This window comes from Felis catus, chromosome B4 (genome assembly GCF_018350175.1).
Source record: "Felis catus isolate Fca126 chromosome B4, F.catus_Fca126_mat1.0, whole genome shotgun sequence".
Taxonomy (NCBI): Eukaryota; Metazoa; Chordata; class Mammalia; order Carnivora; family Felidae; genus Felis; species Felis catus.
In genome coordinates this window covers 94,268,958-94,283,962 of record NC_058374.1, presented here as the reverse complement: position 1 = coordinate 94,283,962, position 15,005 = coordinate 94,268,958, and the positions used below count along the sequence as shown (strand labels likewise).

Sequence of the window (15,005 nt, the reverse complement as noted above, 5' to 3'; positions counted from 1 at the left end):
TTTCAAAATTCTGAGGTAGTAAAAAAGGAGCTAACAAATTTGTGATAATCTTGGAATAATCAAGAAAAGATATGAAATAAATATAGGGAAAAGGATTAAAAAAATCAAAAGCAATTAAGCCTGTATTCGACCATATTTGTTTTATTACTATATTAATAATTTCTTACCTTGTGGAATTCTCTTCTGAGAGAAACAGATACAATTCTGTTCCTAAAAAAATTTCAGGTAGAAAAGTTGAAATGTTAGCTTCAAAAAAAGGAAGTCCCTTAAAAATGAAACGATAACAAAATGCTAATACAGTACATTCAGAATATTATGACACTTGATATTACCAAAGCTTAAGAGATAATAAGTCTCTAATAATAAAAGTACTTTAATATTTTATTAAAATATCTATAAAATTTATAATTTTTATTATTTTTTATTATTACAAAAACACTATTCCACTGATTATCAAATTATTTCTTCTAGGTACACAATGATATCTTGGCACATTTTCATATTCTAAAATACCAGTACTCAACTGGGTTTTACTCTCACCAAGATTTGATACCTGAAGGGTAGTTTTTAAGTATAATCCATAGGTCACAAAATTCACCTCTTTAAAGTGTAAAATTCAGTGGTTTTTATACTATATTCAGAAAGTTGTGTACCCATCACCACCATATTATAGCAGAACATTTTCATTACCCCAATAAGAAACTCTGTCCTGAAGAATACATTATTTATTTATTTATTTAAATTTACATCCAAGTTAGTTACATGTTACATGTAGTACAGCAATGATTTCAGGAGTAGATTCCTTAAGCCCCGTACCCATTTAGCCCATCCCCCCTCCCACAACCCCTCCAGTAACCCTCAGTTTGTTCTCCATATCTAAGAGTCTCTTATGTTTTGTCCCCCTCCCTGGTTTTATATTCTTTTTGCTTCCCTTCCTTTATGTTCATCTGTTTTGTATCTTCAAGTCCTCATATGAGTGAAGTCATATGATATTTGTCTTTTTCTCTGACTCACTAATTTCGCTTAGCATGATACCCTCTAGTTCCATCCACATAGTTGCAAATGGCAAGATTTCATTCTTTTTGATTGCTGAGTAATACTCCACTGTATGTATGTATGTATGTGTATGTATATATATATATATATATATATATATATATATACACACACCACATTGAAGAGTACTTTTTTTTAATATATGAAATTTATTGTCAAATTGGTTTCCATACAACACCCAGTGCTCATCCCAAAAGATGCCCTCTTCAATGCCCATCACCTACCCTCCCACAAATTTAATTTTAAAATATAAAAGAAGCACACTCTTCATAACACTATGAGCAAAATGTTTGTTTTTTTTAAATGTATAGAACAAAGACTGGTAAGGAAAACAAATATCCAAGAATTTTAGGAGGAGCTATATTTGGATAGTGGTATTATAGTGACTCTTTGTCACATGTCTCCTCTAACACTATGATTTTATAATATTACTTCTATGGTTCTTAAAAAGGTACAGCACAGACATACATTTTCTAGAGTCACACACTATAATTTGTACTACAATCCAAAGTAAAAACAGAAATACAAGTTAACACTTAAGAAAATGTCCACTATACTTTTTATTGAATGTTTTTCAAAGGAGATAAAATAAGTATAAATTTAAAAAGAAAATTTCGCCACACTTACTAATCTGGTTGAAAAGCCACAGCTGCATCTTACTTTATGACAAACTGACTGTTTCATCACTTTTGCATCTGGGCATCTACTTCTTAATGGTCATTTCTGAAATAAAGATGTAGTCATTAAGAACACATTATAACAAAAACACAAAATCTTTAAGGACAATTTTCTAAATTTTAGAGTCTACAAGAGAGGGAACTATCAAAACAATTCTTGAGCAACCTTCTAATAAAAAACATTAACAGGGCTGACGATGAGGTGAGAAGGATGGAATATAGGCTATCGTCCCACAGGACCAGAATTATACATTTCTGTTACACAGACTAAGTATAAAGATCTATAATTCTTCAGTCCTCAATGCCTTCCACTCACCAGCAGGGTCTTGCAACTCCCTAAGAATGCCATTTACAGACTAGAAAAGGGAAAAAGGAAGATGAAGAGGAACTCTAAAACCCCACATTTGAAAACAATAAATGAATTATACAGGTTTGTCTATTTCCCCTTGCATCTTTTTTTTTGAATGTTTATTTATTTATTTTGAGAGAGAGAGAGAGAGAAAGCACGAGCAGGAAAGGGGAAGAGAGAATAAGAGAAAGAATCCTAAGCAGTCTCCATCCCACACTGTCAGTGCAGAGCCTGATGCAGGGCTCGATTTCATGAAACATTAGATCATGACCTGAGCCGAAATCAGAAGTGGGACACTCGATGGACTGAGCCACCCAGGCACCCAATTTCCCCCTCACATCCATAGAAAGTAAGATCCAGACAGAATTTTTACTGGTTTTATTTACAGATATCTTTTAAGCACTTAAAGCAATGGTTGCCATGTAGTAAGTGCTCAGTAAATATTTACTCAAAGAATGAATAAACTGACAAGTGATTTAACTTTAATTGATGAAATATTTAATCTGGTAGTATTTCAAAACGGCAAAGTCTCAAAATGCCATTCCCTCCACATATACACCATTGATATCAATGCCAACTACATCATCATTATTGTTTCTTCCCCCAGTAAACAAAGCCCATAATTAAAAGATAAGACATGAGGGGTGCCTGGGTGGCTTACTCAGTTAAGCGTCTGACTTCGGCTCAGGTCATGATCTCAGTTTGTGAGTTCAAGCCCCACACTGGACTCTGCAATGAGGGCACGGAGCCTGCTTCAGATCCCTCTGTCTCTCCCTCTCTCTGCCCCTCCCCCAGTCTCTCAAAAATAATCAATCAATCGATGCTACCAGCCTTCAAGGAATTTGTAATTTTGTTTTTGGAATCTTTGGGGAAAACTCCTAAAAGGGAACTGCTAGACAAATGATTGCTAAATGTTGCGGGTGGGGTATTCTTTTTTTTTAAACTTGTATGCTCTTGGGGCACCTTGATAGCTCAGTTGGTTAAGCATCCAACTTCGGCTCAGGTCATGATCTCACGGTTTGTGGGTTTGAGCCCCGCATTGGGCTCTGCGCTGACAGCTCAGAGCGTGGAGCCTGCTTTGGATTCTGTGTCTCCCTCTTTCTCTGCCCCACCCCTGCTCATGCACATGCATGCGCTCTCTCTCTCGCTCTCTCTCAAAAATAAACATTAAAAAAATTTAATAAAAAAAAAATGATCAACAGCTGCTAAAACCATTAGGTAAAAGATTGATGGGAAACCTCATAATGGCTAAATTCGGTCGACAAAACTTGAACCCAGTGATTAATCTTAACATCATTAAAAATGGGTCAATCAAACATTATGTGCAGAAATACTCATCACTATCCATTACGTATTCATCCCAGGAGCTCCAGTTTCAAAAGACATCCATAATATTACCACTTTCAACACTTCCAATCTGACCACCATGGTCCATGCCACCTTAGTTCTCATCTGCATTACTCTAATAGTTCCCTATTCGATCTCCCAGTCTCCCCCTCTGCTCATCTCAACAAGTCAATCAGATTAGTCATTTTCAAAAGAAAGTCAGATCATATCATTCTGCTCAAAGCCTCTAATTGAGTCCATCTTACTAGCCTAAAAGCCAAAACCCTACAACAGCCATAAGGACCATGATTTGAAATATCCCTTCCACATCTCTCTAACCTCGTCTCCTACTACTCTCCCCATTGTTCACTCCATTCTCGCCACATTGGCCTCTTTCCTTTCCTTAAACACTTCAAGCACATTCTCACTTCAAGGCCTCAGGACTTGCATTTCCCTCTGCCCAGAAAAGCAGATACGGGTCTTATACCTCCTCTACTTCCTCTAGGACTTGGTTTTTACAAGTTATCAAGTTATCTCATCAAAGAGACAGGTCCTGGTACCCTAGGCAAGCCAAAATATCTGTCTCTGATTTTCTTATCTGGCATAAAATATGCAAGGAGAAATATTCTGGAGATAATAATCATCTGAAATATGAACATCACCAATTACCATATCTTTTGTGTCTAAACATCTATAAGACTATATTGTCCCTTTTATTTTTTTAATTTTTTAAATATTTATTTTTGAAAGAGAGAGACAGAACATAAGCAGGGGGGAGAGAGAGAGGGAGAGAGAAAGACAGACAGAGAGAGAGAGAGAGAGAGACAGACAGACAGACAGACAGAATCCAAAAGCAGGCTCCAGGCTCTGAGCTGTCAGCACAGAGCCTGATGTGGGGCTCGAACCCACGAACCATGGGATCATGACCTGAGTGAAAGTTGGACACAACTGACTGAGCCACCCAGGTGCTCCTATACTGTCCCTTTTAAAAGATTCTTATGGTCCCAATTTCAAAGAAGTAATAAAGATATAACCACCATAGTGCGTTTGTTTTCTTTTTTTGGTTTTGTTTTTAATAAAATCATCTGTGCCATAACTCTAGGAAGGAGTAGTAAATGATGTGAATTAAATGACTCTCATTAAAAAACAACTAGCAAAATAAATGGCCCTTTCCCCCCACTCCTTTAGGGACTTCTGTTTGGGATTACATTATAAAGTTCCAAGTAATTTCAAAAGTTTAAACTACTTTCGAATTTGTTATCTTTAGGCACCGTGACCACCAGAAAGAATCAAAAGAACTAACTCTAACATGACCAGACTAGCTATGACATGGTAGGGATGTTTGAACTTAATTATTTTTCTTTAAATAAACAAACTCCCCCTGGGCTAAAGCCTACTCTGCCTTTTAAACATCCTGTGGCTGGCAAGCTTCAGAATCTTAAGAGATATAGCCAGGGGACAGAGAAAACAGCAAGTATGACTCAGTGATCACATTTAATAGTCTCTGAAGACCAAAACAAAGATACCAGTTCTGGCAAGAGTTCTCTAGAATTGCCCAAAAACTGACTTATCCACATACCTTTCATCTGAACAATCCTTTTTCACTTAGTTTAATGTTCACAAAGCATTTGTTATGTGCCTATCAAACCTTAGGTACAAAAATAAACCAAGAGTACAAGAAAAAAATCTGCAAGGGTTCTAAGAGTTGGATGATGAAATTTAACGTTAAAATCTGCTTTGTTTAGGGAGGGAGGTAAAGAGAAGTCTGAGTATTTTTGTGCCGAAATACCCCCACTCATTTAGAAATCAGACTTTAGCAAGTTCAACCACTTGAAAGAAGGCTAGTGATATTAAAGTAACCTTTCTTGAGCAACTTCTGTGCCAGATATTTACATTAGCTCACTTAATTCTCAGAACTTCTCTATGGGAAAGGTATTAACAAAGTACCCAGAGTAGTTAAACAACTTGTCCAAACCAGAAACAGGTCCAGGATGCAAGATCTTTCTTTCCACTATTACAATCTGCAGTAAAATAGAATAAAACTATTAGTCACAAATACCGCATCTGTCCTATAGGAATGACATGTAAATAAATCCAGGCTGCTCATTTAAGAAATGTGTTCCATTCTCCCAAAGTTGCTTTAGGTAAGAGGACAAAAGGGGAAAGTTCACTGTTATACATTAATAAGAAACCTCTGGCATTAAGAGACGAATCAGAAAAATATGCTACATTTAGGTCTGAGGGAACTGAGTAAAAGTAAATTAGTCATACTACAGTCACTAATTAGTATTCATTCACAATGATTAACCTGTATCACCTCTAAGTCACTGATGGCTGTTCCATACACTCTGAGAAGTCAAGGAAGAAACATTAAGATTTATTGAGTACATAAATGTTTTTCCAAATAGTTTCTATACTTTTGGGGATGTTTGAAACATTTCTCTTGCACGATATAGGTATATGGATACATACAAATATATACATTAAAGTATCCCATTAATTTCTTAAAATTTGCAACAAAATTATTAGTTATGATTTCTAATTTTCCTTTTCTAGAAAATTCTCTCATGTGGAACACCTTAGTTCCTGACTCCATGGGATGACCCTTATTGGCCTCAGTTCTTTATACTGAACAGAATCTGATTTTTAATGAGTCTTCTATCAGAAAATTATTTCTCTCAGAAATGTTAATTTATTATTAGGTGTACCCACTACCTAGGACACAGTAAGAGTAACATACCTATTGTAAAATAAAAAGGCCAACTACTTATCAGGACACATCACCCAAGAAAGGTAGCCTTGCTTCACTAATGTCCTCAGTTATTTGGAGAAAGTGAAAATTCCTTGAAACAAATTATTCCCCATTGATTAAAAACATGCCATTGAAACACTGTACTCCTTTACAGAGAAGAGACTCAACAGATTGATGATCTAAAGTTTCCAAAGGCCTAAATACATATGCTAGTCTTCTAAATACTTAACTGTGACTTGAGAATTTTCAGCATAAATTAACACTTAAAAATTATCTCTCTCACAATTTTAATTCATTGCACTGATAGGAACAATGAAGGCAAAGGAAGAAAAGGCAAGGATACAGTCTCCCCCAGGGCACTGATAACAACCTTATTTTTAAAAAAAAGAAAAAAAAAACACCTTAGGATTTTAGTGTTTCTGAACAACAAAATACTTTGTGTGCAGACCTGTCATTAAGACTATAAAGAGAGGGGTGCCTGGGTGGCTAAGTCAGTTGAACGTCAGACTTCAGCTCAGGTCATGACCTCAGGTTTATGAGTCTGAGCCCCACATCAGGCTCACTGCTGTCAGCATGGAGCCCACTTCAGATCCTCTGTGTCCTTCTCTCTCTGCCTCTCCACTGCTCACTCACTCTCTCTCATTAAGTAAACATTAAAAAAAAAAAAAAAAGACTATAAATAAAGATAATGGGTTTTGAGGTCAATGTTGGGGGCATCACCTACAGCATTTGCTATTTTGTTTTATATTTTAAGAAAATGGAAGTGCATCACGTACAGAGTATTATTTCTAAAAACCTTATCATAAATACAATGTCTCCTTACAGTTAATGTCTGCCTCTTTCTCTGTCCTTTCCCCTGGTACTCACACACACAGCATGAATTACTGTTATTTTTTAAAACTTTCGTTTTGTATACAAACATGCTACACATATGCTGTCCATGATATAAAATGTATTTCTTAGTAAGAAACAATATGATGTCTTAACATGGGATTCTATGTAGAACATCAAGGTAAATATTTTCAGAGTTAATTTTCTTCTGTGTCTTCAAAATTATACATAACAAGGAGATTTACATAACAAGGAGATTTATACAAATCTAAATATCATAGAGTGTGTGGCTTTATTGTTTTTTGGGAATTTTATTTTATTTTTTATTTATTTATATATTTATTTTACATTTATTCATTTTTGAGAGACAGAGCAAAAGTGGGGGAGGGGCAGAGAGAGAGAGAGAGAGACACAGAATCCAAAGCAGGCTCCAGGCTCTGAGCTGTCAGCACAGAGCCCGACGTGGGCCTTGAACTCACAAATCGCAAGATCACGACCTGAGCCGAAGTCGGATGCCCAACCGACTGAGGCACCCAGGTGTCCCATTTTGGGGGAATTTTAATACTATGCACAATAAAATATTCACTATGTCTTGGTATTAAAGCAGGTTTACCTTCGGTACTATTTATTCCAGAGAGTTAAGTTACTTTAATACTGAAAGACCTCAGTATTTGGTATCCTCTTCTTGAAGATGCTGTCCTCATATGTATGTGTCCAGGAACTGTCACCCAACTCCACTAACTTCCTCAAAAGTGGAAACACTTTTTATAATACTCACTTCAGCCCTTTTCTTTTCTAGGTGATAATCCATAATTTCAAAAATAGAAGTCAACCAAGAAGAGTTACAATTTTTTTCTAAATTCCTACTTATCTGTTAGGAGAAAAATACCATCTCCTTTCTTCAGTAGCTCTGGTGGGCTCTAAATATTTTTCAGCAATGTATTGGAGACATTTTTTCCCACAACCAAACTCTAAGATAATTTCTCATGATGGGTATTGTACAAGGGACAAAAGAAAGAAGGAATGTCTTCAACTAGTTTCCAGCAAACTGAAAAACAGAATTCATGTCCCATGAAAAGACTTCAATAAATCCATATCCCGAAGCACTCAATACAACTATACCTGTTTTCTTTGAACTACAGCTATTTAATACCATTTCTCCTAAAAATCCACAAAACTTTTAGTTACAGCCATCAGAAAATTCAAAGGAATTCAGTGGCCCTCCATAACTTCTGCCTCCTTCATGATACATAAAGAACTTGCTTAATATTCTATATTTAAATGGCATGTAGGGGAGAAGATGCGAGGAAGGAGGGTGAGAAAGACAAGCCTCATAAATTGGCCATATTAGAAATAACAGAACAGATTTTGAAAGTAGGGGGAAAAAAACTGTGAAATCATTTTGTATTTTACAGGTGAAGAAACTGAAGCAGCTTATGAATAAAGAAAAAACTGAAGTTCATATTATAAATGGTATTTTCCCCCAAAGCTACCCATTCCAACAAATCTACAATAGGAATTTTTTTTAATGTTTTTATTTATTTTTGAAGGATAGAAAGAGAGAGAGCATGAGCAGGGGAGGAGCAGAGAGAGAGGGAGACACAGAATTCGAAGCAGTTTCCAGGCTCTAAGCTGCAGCACAGAGCCCGATGCGGGGCTCGAACTCACGAACTGTGAGATCATGACCTGAGCCGAAGCTGGATGCTTAATTGACCAACTGAGCCACCCAGGCACCCCTACAACAGGTATTTAAGGTTAATGCATACATAGCATAATCACAATAGATTGCCATATTGAAGAGTTTAAAAGAATGTATGAATTCTGAGTGTAGTATATTAAGTTAAGGGAAATTAGAAATGGCCTACATGTCCTTTAGGAAAGAGAATTGTTAAGTAACCGGTTTCCTTGGTGCAGCTCTTTAAGACAGTCTGGGCTTGATGAATCGCTCTTCTGGCCCAGGATGATGTTTCTTAAAAGATGACTAATTAAACTCACCATTAGCTAATGTCCATAAAGATAAGAAACTGCCTGTATGCCAACATCACATTTTCAACCCGTATCTTAATAAAAGGACTACTGCCCATTTGAGGGTTGCTGGTCCACTAAAAATATTAATAAAAGAGGCATAAATCTCAAAGTAAAGTAGCAGAATAGCAGAATAAACATCAACTGCATTTATACAAAAATCCTTTGTATACAGCCAGCATTGGACCAAAACAAGAAATTCATAGAGAAATAAGAGTTCTCAAATTAAAATTTATATCCTAGGAAAGATCAGATGGAGGTAAGGACAAAAAACATAGTATATTCAATATTAAAAACATAATACACAAAGAGGACAAAAATCACTTTTAATTTCATGGACATTGAACTTACATCATGTATTTCTCTAGCACCTCACCCACATTTAGACTGCCTACAAGAGTATGTGTGTCGAAGGGCACTTGATCTACTCACTTTCACAAAAATTATAGCTGCCCATTTAGTCCCAAAGGCACAAGTGAATAAAATAACATTATTATAAAGTTCTATTTTGGTAGCACAGAAAAATCTGCAGGACAGACAGACTTGTACTAAAGGAATAATTAACAAGAGTTGTGGTTTATGAAGAAATACTCTAGCTTCGCTGACATCATAGTAACTATGGGAGTTTCTCTTTATGATTCTTCCCCCCAAACCAAGTTGGATACATCCCAAGTTAAATAACAGCTCCTGTTTATTACTCCTAGATATCACATATTTTTTTTAGCTCTAAAATAGAAGTACATAAGTCAATTGGTACACAGGCTGGTACACAGGCTGAAAACTTAACTGTTTAGAGAGTGCACGGATTCCAACTTAAAAAAAAAAAGGCCGCAATGATTTTCCTAAAACAGAGGAGGGAGTTCCACTGTTTGTCAAGCTACCATTACAAATAACCATGGACACAAAGAATGCTGCTTACAGGATAACATATGTGTCCCCTCCCCTTCCTTCCATATGTATTTGTCTCTCTCTGGTGTGTGTGTGTGTGTGTGTGTGTGTGTGTGTGTGTGTGTGTGTGTCAGAGAGAGAGAGAGAGGCAGAGAGAGAGAGAGAGAGAGAGAGAGAGAGGGAGAGGGAGAGGGAGAGGGAGAGGGAGAGGGAGAGGGAGAGGGAGAGGGAGAGGGAGAGGGAGAGGGAGAGAGAGAGAGAGAGAGAGAGAGGTTTCTCCCTTCCTGCCTCAGTCTTGGTCACTCTTTGTCTCCTCTCCTTCTTGTCCATCTGTCTCCCTCACACTCTGTAATTAGCTTCCAAGCACTGATATTCAGAAATAAAGCACTTTATCAGAGTGTGTAGGCTGTGGCAAAATCACAAAATGAGAAATTACAATTCACAACATGAGAAAAAGAAAATATTCAGTCAGTTGACAATAGATAATTAAAGCCACAAATTTTCAACTTCCTTTAAAATGCCTAAGTACATATATATATACCATACATAGATTTTAATAAACTGAGTAGAGTCAATCTAGCAGATTTATTCACAGGATTTTGAGCTAAATACATTGGGGAGAAATTTTCTAAAAAGAGTCCATTTAATGAAGAGGATGAGCACAGGCTTTGCGATCATGGCTCGGAGTTGGGGTCTCAGCTCGGAGCTGACTTAACCGTACGATCTCTCTTGGCCTACTTCACATGTAATGTTGTGAGGACGATCTGCGTAGTGCTTGTAAGGCACTTAGCATGGGGGCTGCCACACAGCGAGGGCTCAACACATGTTACATATAAAACATCAGACACAGTGGATGTTTATCATTCTTTTTGTCTGCCTAGCATCTGAACTGTCCCTTAAGTTTGGGAACTTCCCCACCTTATGATCTCAGAAGGTCAAATAGTTTTCCTCATCTTAAATTTGAGACTCCCTCCCCCCATTTGTGATTTCAAAAGGTTAAACATTTTCCCACATGTCCTATACATATAGGACATTAGCTCTGCCAAACACACATGCCCAGCCCAGACTATGAATAGGCAACTAGCAAGCAGAAGAAAGAGAGACCAGAATGAACTCTCTCTCACATTAACAGTGGAGTAACTGCAGCAAGGTCAAGTCCAGGGCAGAGGTGGCAGCACTTAGAGTCATCCAGAGCTAGCCGCGCCACTGGGGCAGGCTGTGGCGTCTGTCAGTCTGTCTCTAGATGCTACCAGCATCCTCATGGGAATCATTGTGCAATGTGATTTTGGGCATTGTTTCTGGCTGCTTAGCCCTGAATACTGGTTCTCTAACCCTGGAGCAACAGTTTGATGAGCCCCTGAGCTCCACTCAGTATCCTTTTAAAATACCCGATATGTTTGAACTGGTTTTTACTGCCACCAAGAATTCCTACTGACAAATCAGGTAAGGGTAACATCCATTTTCACTTGCCCCACTTCCACATGAGAAAAAAAGACTACTTTAAACCGCACCAGAGACACAAAAGTAGTGTTCACTTTCAACCAATTGATTTATCCTGTGAGGTCTTAGAAATCTTATTTTTAAAAATTTTATTTTTTTCCCTTTTTTTTAATTGAGAGAGAGAGAGAGAGAGAGATGTGCACACGCACAGGGAAGGGGCAGAGGGAAGGAAAGAGAATCTTAAGCAGGCTCAAGATTGTGGAGCCCAATGTGGGACTTGATCTCACAACTGTGAGATCAAGTCCTGAGCCAAAATCAAGAGTCATATGCTTAACGAACTGAGCCACCCAGGCACCTCAATTACTTTTATAAATTTTAGATAATCATTTTCCTAATGTAGAAAATGAGAAATACCTAATCAACTTTATATTTATATCAAAGGAATATAGTCAATAATAAGTAATGACACAAGAAAATGCCTACATGCAAAGAGTAACTATCATTGAGATAAATTATTCTAACATGCCTAAAATCATCCTGTATCTACTCTCAACAGCTTTCTTCCCAGTAGGAGCTACTACTCACTTGAGGCTCTACAACCAAGGCGCTCCCTCTGTTTCTAAGGGTCATTTTAAAGTCAAAATCTTAAAAATTATTATCTAAAGCCTTAAATATTCCTCTCTTTTGTGTGAACAAATAACTCGGTAAAATATCTGCATTTAACAAAAGTATTTGATTCTCTGTTAGAACAGCACAGCACAAGTAGGTACCTGAATCCCACAGGCTGATTTTTCAATATGTAAAACACACTCTTCTTCTTCCGCTAGATTTCTCTGCAGGGCTATTTTACAGTTCAATAATGCTTTTTCCACTGTTTAAAATGTTAAAGCGCAAATATGTTAATTTTATGACTAGCAGATATAAATGTGATACAAGGTTTGTGAGGAGGGTAAAACCAGGGGACTAAATGTGTTTTGTTTTGTTTTGAATCTCAGGAGCCAGTTACCATTATAGAGTTGAAACTATGCTTTAATGACTATAAAAACAATCTAAACAATCAAACATAGCTTTAAAAAAAACCTGAAAGTCTTTTTGGATTAAAATTTAGAACAAATAAGCATCTGGAAATGCATATTGGTATCTACTATATACCTAACATATTAAAAGTTAGGAAGAAAAAAACCTGAATTTTGGCAGAGCTCTGTGGGGGAAGAATGAAGGCCATAGATTTTTAGCGTTCATGACAATCATGCCTTAGAGCTATGTTAAGGACAGAAGTAGTTGAGGCCATAAAAGTTAAACTACTTGCCAAAAAAACCTATCTTCTGATTTCTAGCTGAATGATGTCATTAAACTATCTTCAGCTTGTCCTTCAAATTGAGTCAAAATAAAGTTAGCTGAACACCATATGGTATTAATTCCTGGATTTAACAATAACAAAAAATATTAAAGCCAAGGCAAGTGATTTCAAAATCTAACTGCTAATACTCTTTTTAATATAAATAAGGATTTAATTTATGATACTTTATAAATACCCTGGACTTATCAATGTAGAAAAGGTCATCACAAAAGGCTTTTTATAGTGTCCATAACTTCATTTCTTTTTTTTTTTTTTTAATGTTTATTTATTTTTGAGACAGAGAGAGACAGAGCATGAACAGGGGAGGAGCAGAGAGAGAGAGAGAGACACAGAATCTGAAACAGGCTCCAGGCTCTGAGCAGTCAGCACAGAGCCCGACGTGGGGCTCGAACTCACGGACCGTGAGATCATGACCTGAGCCGAAGTCAGGCGCTTAACCGCCTGAGCCACCCAGGCACCCCCATAACTTCATTTCTATAAAACTTCCACAATTTCTTATAAAGTGAAATCACTTTTGCCTATGTTTCATTAATCATTAATTAATCATTAATCATTGCTTATGATTCCATTAATCAACAGCTATAATTTATTATTTGTAGTTTACTAAAAATGAGTAGGCTCCACAGCTCAGTGGTTAGAGCCCCGGTCTTGTATTTTACTGCATAACCTCATAACATAACTTATACCTAAACAACATAAATTTAAATGTATGCCATTTAACAACAACGACAAATTTTTTCTGGTTGTAATCCACCCATCCTAAAAGAAGACCATAATCCCTTACAGAAACGTTCCTTTGCATTTGGTTGCCTTATACTAAATGTAGTAGGAGATCTCTATTTAGGGAATAAGAAGAAAAAGTTTACACAGAACCTAACTCTTCTTGGGGCTTGGTCAATTAAGCATCCAACTCTTGATTTCAGCTCATGTCATCCATGAGCTCACAGCTGATGAGATCAAGTCCTGCATCAGGCTCTGCATTGACAGCATGGAGCCTGCTTGGGAGTCTCTCTCTCCCTCTTTTCTCTCTCTCTCTGCCCCTCCCACGTGTACATGCTCATGCATGGGTTCTCTCTCAAAACAAATAAACTTAAAAAAAAAAAGAAGAACCTCTTCTTTAAATGAGGCACATTCAAAAGATAAAATGAGGCACGTTCAAGTTAGCCTTTCAAGTTGGCCATATTTGTGTTTCATAAGAGGCCTAGAAGAAACAGGACTAAAGAGGGCCTAAGGCTATTTCTGGAATAGTACTCTATTATGAGTAATTTCTGCTATCAAACAACAACAATCAAGACATTTAATTTTTTCTTTTTTTTAATGTTTATTTATTATTCTGAGAGACAGAGTGCAAGTCGGGGAGGGGCAGAGAGAGGGAGACACGGAATCTGAAGCAGGCTCCAGGCTCCGAGCACTGTCAGCACAGAGCCTCATGCGGGGCTTGACCTACGAACTGCAAGATCATGACCTGAGCTGAAGTCAGATGCTCAACTGACTGATCCCACTCAGGTGCCTCATCAATCAAAACATTTTAAAAGGAGGCAGATGAGAGCTAACAAACTCCTATCAAAATAAGGTGCAAGAACAAAAAATACTTGAACCCCCAAAGAGAAAAGGGAGAGAGTCTGTATATAAAAAAACAAAGAAGGGACACCTGAGTGACTCAGTCAGTTGAGTGTTCAACTTTGGCTCAGGTCATCATCTCACGGTTTGTGAGTTCCAGCGCCACATTGGGCTCTGCACTGACAGCTCAGAGCCTGGACCCTGCTTGGGATTGCCTATCTCCCTCTCTCTCTGTCCCTCCCCAACTTGTGCACACACATGCACACATACACACACTGTCTCTCTCTCTCAAAAATGAATAAACTTTGGGGCACCTGGGTGGCTCAGTCGGTTGGACATCCGACTCCGGCTCAGGTCATGATCTCACGGTTCATGAGTTCGAGCCCATCATCAGGCTCTGTGCTGACAGCTCAGAGCCTGGGGCCTGCCTCGGATTCTGTGTCTCCCTCTCTCTCTGCCCCTCCCCTGCTCATGCTCTGTCTCTCTAAAATAAGTAAAACATTAAAAAAAATTTTTTTTAATGAATAAACTTTCAAAAAAAAAAAAAGGACACCTGGGCAGCTCAGTAGGTTAAGCATCTGACTCTTGGTTTCGGCTCAGGTCATGATCTCACGGTTGGTGGGTCCAAGTCCCAAATCAGCTCTGGGCTGACGGTGCAGAGCCTGCTTGGAATTCTCTCTCTTCCTCTCTCTCCACCCCTCCCCCACTCGTGCTATCTCTTTCTCTCAAAAATAAATAAAT

The 15,005-nt window shown here is 37.6% G+C and overlaps 1 protein-coding gene across 2 annotated transcripts in view; it reads right to left on the bottom strand.

Moving 5' to 3' along the window:
- The window catches only part of FRS2 (fibroblast growth factor receptor substrate 2), a 112,742-nt gene that overhangs the window by 59,834 nt on the left and 37,903 nt on the right, over positions 1 to 15,005 (bottom strand). For both annotated transcript variants that reach the window (XM_023257227.2, XM_023257228.2), the window contains exons 2-3: positions 1,684 to 1,779; positions 168 to 210 (exon numbers count right to left, since the gene is read on the bottom strand). The gene's annotated coding sequence lies outside the window, so the exon portion shown is untranslated. The remainder of the gene's footprint in view (positions 1 to 167; positions 211 to 1,683; positions 1,780 to 15,005) is intronic.